The sequence below is a fragment of the Panthera pardus genome, unplaced genomic scaffold (assembly GCF_024362965.1).
Source record: "Panthera pardus isolate Hobbes unplaced genomic scaffold, ASM2436296v1 HiC_scaffold_16, whole genome shotgun sequence".
NCBI classification, from domain to species: domain Eukaryota; kingdom Metazoa; phylum Chordata; class Mammalia; order Carnivora; family Felidae; genus Panthera; species Panthera pardus.
Genome location: NW_026526721.1, coordinates 93,305,787 through 93,312,284, shown reverse-complemented (window position 1 = coordinate 93,312,284; position 6,498 = coordinate 93,305,787). Strand labels below are relative to the sequence as shown.

Here is a 6,498-nt window from a genome sequence, read left to right as displayed (position 1 = left end):
CAAAAAAATCAGGAAAAAAAATTTACCTTGGCTCTGTACAATATTCCAGTATTATAACAATTAGAAAAAATATACTGCATGCCCTTTTTTACGTTCTATCTATCAGGCTCACGTCACCCTTTTCCTTTGCTTATTACTGGAATGTTCTTCCTGTCCTCCCTGCTTATGAAATGTCTCTTGCTACCAAACGTTCCTTCCTCCACTTTTGGGAATATTTCACCAAATACCTTTGGAGAAGACTCCTCCCCTATTGTTTGTCACTGGTTTTAGTGGGATAGACTCTATTCAGAGCTCTAGAGGTAGGCCCAGATTGGTTTAAAGCAATCATTATATCCCTTTGTCCGAATCACCATAATTAGTTTAAAGATTGACACCCACCCACACCCCCCCCCCCATCACCTAATCAGAGCCGACAAAATGCTAGTATTCATTTACTAGGGATTCTGGGAAGGAGGTACTTCCTTGCTTTCTCTCAGCTCTACTGGAAAAGACTATCTTCTGGAGGGATGTGATATGAAGTTATGAGGTCTAGAGCTGAGGCACATGTTTTGCTGCCAGGAGGGAAACCAGGTAAAGAACAAACTCAACATCATCCCTCATTCCCTTTACCACAGACTTGGGTACTTTAGTACTAAATCATAGCATTAGATAATGGGCATAATTATTTATCAATATTATAATAAGATAATACCAAATATTGTCATTAGAGTTCATGGCTAGATTTAAAGATTTCAAAGATTTAAATTCTAGAAATGCCAGTGTCTAGGTGTATGATGTAAGAAACATTTCTTTTTCTTTTTTTTTTAAGTTTTGTAAACTTAAAAAACTTTTTTTTTTAAGTTTTAACGTTTTATTTATTTTTGAGACAGGGAGAGACAGAGCATGAATGGGGAGGGTCAGAGAGAGAGGGAGACACAGAATCTGAAATAGGCTCCAGGCTCTGAGTGGTCAGCACAGAGCCCGATGCGGGGCTCAAACTCATGGACCGCGAGATCATGACCTGAGCCAAAGTCAGCTGCTTAATAGACTGAGCCACCCAGGTGCCCCATGCAACATTTCTTAAATTTCCCATGCCTCTGATTCTTCATCTATGAAAGGGGAATAATAAAATATAATATAATATTAGTGGTAGAAATTTTTCACTTCCAGAAAAGCAGTGGACAAAGCTGATGCTGCAAATCCACCACAAACAGTAAGAAATACAGGATAATATACAATAACAGCAGTAAAGCCTAATGCATATTTGAGTTTAGAAGAAAAAGAAGTTCTTGTGTGTCATGAATGAAGAGTGAAGAGTTTGTAAGTTGATGTCTTATTAGCTCTGGAGAAGAATATTACCTGTGAGTAATAGCTAGGTATATTGGTCAAGGTTCTGCAGGGAAACAGACCCAATAGGATATATACAGATATCCATATAAGAAGAGATTTATTAGAGGCACCTGGGTGGCTCAGATGGTTAAGCATCTGACTTCGGTTCAGGTCATGATCTCATGGTTCATGAGTTCGAGCCCCACATCAGGCTGTCTGCTGTCAGCAGCAGAGCCCATTTCTTCAGATCCTCTGTCCCCCTCTCTCTCTGTCCCTCCCCAATTCCGACTCTCTCTCAAAAATAAATAAAACATTAAAAAAAGAGAGATTTATTATACGTATTGGCTCACGTAATTATGGAGACTAAGAAGAAACACAGTCTGCCATCTGCAAACTGGTGAACCAGACAAGTGGGTGGTGTAATTCAGTCTGAGTCTAAAGGCCTAAGAACCAGTAGCACTGATGTCTGAGGGCAGAAAAAGATATCCCAGCTTAAGGGCAGAGAGTCAATTTGCCTCCCTCCATCTTTTTCTTGTATCCAGGCCCTTAATGTATTGAATGCTGCCCACCTGCATTGCTGAAGGCAATCTTTACTCAGTCTACCAATCCAAATCCTAATCTCTTCTGGAAAACACCCTCCCACACAACCAGAAATAATGTTTTACTAGCTATCCGGGCATCCCTTAGCCCAGTCAAGTTGACATAAAAAATTAAACATCCTACTGAGGTTTTGATTTTAATACCCACATAGGGAAAGAAAATGAACCCTTAGGTCTATGGGAAGTAGAGAGTTAAAACAGATTTCTAAATAAAGCTGGGATGTTTTCTGCTAAAAAAGATATGCTCCTTAGCATAGTGAGATAACAAGAAAACTGTCTCTACCTGGGCCACAGTTAAAAAAAAAAAGGAAAGAAAATCTATTCTCAGAAATTAGGATTCTCAGCCTATATCTCCTGGGGACTTAAACTTGGAGTTTATATGACCTTCATAGTATAGGAATGGCTTAAATTGACAAATTAACACAAAAATGGTGCTAAGTTATTGATTCCTCTGGGTGCCTGACGTGGGGGATTAGTCCCACATCCTAGTTATCACAGTGAAAGATCTAGTAATGACGAGCTCACAAACCAATATACAGCACCCAAGGAAATACTCTAGCATGAGTAAGAATAAACACACAGAAAGACTAGCAACCCCAAGAAATGGATGTAATTGAACAATCTGAAAAGGACTGCAAAGTAAGCATATTTGAGTATTACATACATAAAAGAAAGAATTTTATATCACCAGAAAGGAAAGCAAATACAAGATTGTGACATAAAGTACTGCAGTTGCTTTGGAAAACAACCTAGCAATTTCTCAGAGGGTTAAACATAGAATAACCACATGACCTTGCAATTCCTCTCTTAGTTATACACTTGAGAGATAGGAAACCACATGTCCATACAAAAACCCGTACACAAATGTTCATGGCACCATTTTCCTAATGACAAAAATGTGGAAAGAATCCAGATGTCCATCAACGGATGAAGTGATATATTAAATGTGGTATATCCAAACAATGGAATATTACTTGGTAATGAAAATAAATGACTTACTGATACATGTGGCTATTACATCAATGGGTCTTGAAAGTAGGCTAAGAAGTTAATGACATAGCTATATGTTGTCTGATTCCATTTATATAAAAAGTTCAGCATAGGCAAATATAGAGACAAAAAGTAGATTAGTGGTTGTCTCAGGCTCACAGGGCTGGGAGGATTTGAGGAATAATGGGTAAAGGGGTAAGTTTCCTCTGGGAATAATGAGAATGCTCTAAAATTAATTATGCTGATGGATACACAATTCTGTAAGTAGTTTAAAAGCCGTTAAACTGGGGGCGCCTGGGTGGCTCAGTCAGTTAGGCGTCCGACTTCGGCCCGGGTCATGATCTCATGGTCCGTGAGTTCGAGCCCCACGTCGGGCTCTGTGCTGACAGCTCAGAGCCTGGAGCCTGTTTCAGATTCTGTGTCTCCCTCTCTCTCTGCCCCTCCCCTGCTCATGCTCTGTCTCTGTCTGTCTCAAAAATAAATAAACATTAAAAAAATTTTAAAAAAATTAAAAAAAAATAAATTAAAAAAAAATAAAGCCGTTAAACTGGACACTTTATTTTATATTCTTTTATTTTTAAAATTTAAATGTCTATTTATATGATAGAGAAAGAGGTAGAGCATGAGCAGGAGAGGGTCAGAGAGAGGGAGAGACACAGAATCCAAAGCAGGCTTCAGGCTCTGAGCTGTCAGCACAGAGCACGACATGGGGCTCAAACTCATGGACCATGAGATCACGACCTGAGCCAAACTCAGACGCTCAACTGACTGAGCCACCCAGGTGCCCCTGAATTGGACACTTTAAATGGGTGAATTCTATAATATGTGATTTATATCTCAATAAAGCTGCTTAAAAAATTATACTATCTCAATAAAACCTTAGAAAAATAAGATACTCCAAGAAAGGAATAGGAAGATTTGAAAATTAACCAAATAAAACTTTAAGAGGTGAAAAATATAATCATAAAATTGAAAACTCAGTAAGCAAGTTAAAGAGAAAAGTAGGCATGAATGAAGGGAGAATTGGTGAACTAGAAGATAGATAAGGATATTAATAGGAAACAACAAAAAAAGACAAAGAAAGAAATATATGAGAGATTAAGATCCTACATTTATCTAATAAAAGTTCCAGAGAAAATAGAGATAATGGAGGAGAGACAATATTTGAAGTGATAATGACTGAGAATTTTCCAAAATTGATGAAGGACTCAGATCATCAGATTGGATAAGTGCACTAAGTCCTATGTAGGATAAATAAAAACAAATTACTGCCTGAGATTTTTAAAAAAATGTTTATTTATTTTGAGAGAGAGAGAGAGAGAGAGAGAGAGAGAGAGAACACAAGCAGGGGAGGGGCAGAGAGAGAGGAAAAGAGAGAATCCCAAGCAAGCTCTGTGCTGTGAGTGTGGAGCCTGATGTGGGGCTCAATCCACAAAACTTCAGATCATGACCTGAGCTGAAACAGAGTCAGATGCTTAACAAATTGAGACACCTGGGTGCCCCAGGGAGGGATGTTTAAACTTATTCCATCTTCTTTGGAATAATTATCATAAAGCTGGACAATGTTACTAGTTAATCAATGAAAAGTAAGTGAAAGAATGTTGATTATCCTAATAAGCATAAACAATGTATTTGTTGCTCTATCACATATAAACTATGAAATTAAAAAAAAATGATTACAGGGGTGCCTGGATGGCTCAGTCAGTTAAGCGTCTGACTCTTAATTTTGTCTCAGGTCATGATCTCAGGTCATGATCTCACAGTTGTAAGATCCAGCCCCTTGTTGGGCTCAGCACAGACAATGAGCCTGCTTATGATTCTCTCTCTCTCTCTCTCTTTCTGTCTCTCTGTCTCTCTCTCTCTCTCTCTCTCTCTCTCTCTGCCCTTCCCCTGCTCAATCCCACGCATGCTCACTTTCTCTCTTTCAAAATAAATAAATAAACTTGAAAAAAAAAAAAAGATTACAGGGGCGCCTGAGTGACTCAGTCAGCTAAGCATCCAACTCTTCGTCTTAGCTCAGGTCATGATCTCAAGGTTTGTGGGATCGAGCTCTGAGTCAGGCTCTGCACTGACAGCGTGGAGCCTGCTTAAGATTCTCCCCCCCCCACCCCGGCCTTTTCCCTGCTTGTGTTCTCTTTCTTTCTCAAAATAAATAAGTGGACTTAAAAAAAAATTACAGTTAGTTTCATTTGTATTAGTGTTATTTTGGTTCAGGAATTTTATTTTAAAAATTTATTTTATTTTATTTCATGGAATGCTTCATGGATTTTTCTCTCATCCTTGTGCAGGGGCCATGCTAATCTCCATATCGTTCCAATTTTGGTATATGTGCTGTTAATGCTAGTGCTTGGTTCAGGAATTTCAAAATGGGTTTAGAATAAGCTCTTTCATTCTAAACCTAATATTTTTTTTTTACCTCCAATACAGTTTGAGTTAGTTTCCTGTCACTTGAAACCAAAGAGTTCTAAATAATATACTTACCTCCCATAAAGATAGAGCAGCATAAAATAAAACAGAGATAAGATAGGTTCATTAAAATAAAGATTAAGTGAATATGAATCATGTAATAAAGAGGGAGGTATAATGGTCTCACCAGAAATTTTAGGCTAAGGATAACTGCTGTAGTTGAGAACAAAACTTACCTTGACTTTCTTAGCAACCAAGGGAAAAAGGAACCTCAATAAATTACTTTGTTCCCACTGTCAAATAAAAAAGCCTATTTCTTTATCAAGATAATGGAATATTATTCAACCATTAGAAAGAAGGAAATCTCAGAGTGCATGGGTGGCTCAATCGGTTAAGCATCTGACTCTCGATTTTGGCTCAGGTCATGATGTTGCAGTTTGTGGGATCGAGACCTGCATTGATTGGGCTCTGCACTGACAGTGTGGAGTCTGCTTGGGATTCTGTGTCTCCCTCTCTCTCTCCCCCTCCCTAGCTCTCTCTCTCTCTCTCTCTCTCAAAATAAATAAATAAACATTAAAGAGAGAGAGAGAGAGAAAGAGGGGGTGCCTGGGTGGCTCAGTTGGTTAAGCATTCGACTTCAGCTCAGGTCATGATCTCAAGGTTTGTGAATTCCAGCCCCGCATCAGTGTCTCTGCTGTCAGCACACTTCAATTCAGATCCTTAGTCTCCCTCTCTCTCTCTGCCCCTGCCCCGCTTACATGTGTGCTCTCCATCTCTCTCTCAAAAATAAATAAACATTTAAAAACAATTTTTTTAGAGAAAGAAAGCTTGCCATTTACAACAACATGGATGGAACTTGAGGGCATTATGCTAAGTGAAATAAGTCAGACAGAGAAAGGCCAATATTGTGCGTTATCACTTATACGTGGAATCTAAAAAAAGCCAAATTCACAGAAACGGAGTATGATTTATAGATCATCAAATATTGGGAGCCAAGGACCCTCTATCTGATGACCAGGATTAACTGAATTTGTCAAGGGAGAGGAAGTGAGTCTGTGGTGCTGATCTTATGAGGTAATCAGGGTTCCCTTTCCACAATTCTATCAACAGCAGGGGGCTCAGCACAGAGGTAGGTACAATATTAGCTGTCCTGGTTGAGTGAACAAGTTACTGAAGCAACCTGAAGAACTTGCGC

General features: G+C 38.8%; 1 non-coding gene across 1 annotated transcript; it reads right to left on the bottom strand.

Moving 5' to 3' along the window:
* Nucleotides 1-5,140: 5,140 nt before the first annotated feature.
* On the bottom strand, nucleotides 5,141-5,244 carry LOC128777470 (U6 spliceosomal RNA). Its single transcript, XR_008422727.1, has one exon. It is a non-coding gene; the product is annotated as a U6 spliceosomal RNA (small nuclear RNA).
* Between the last annotated feature and the right edge of the window lie 1,254 nt (nucleotides 5,245-6,498).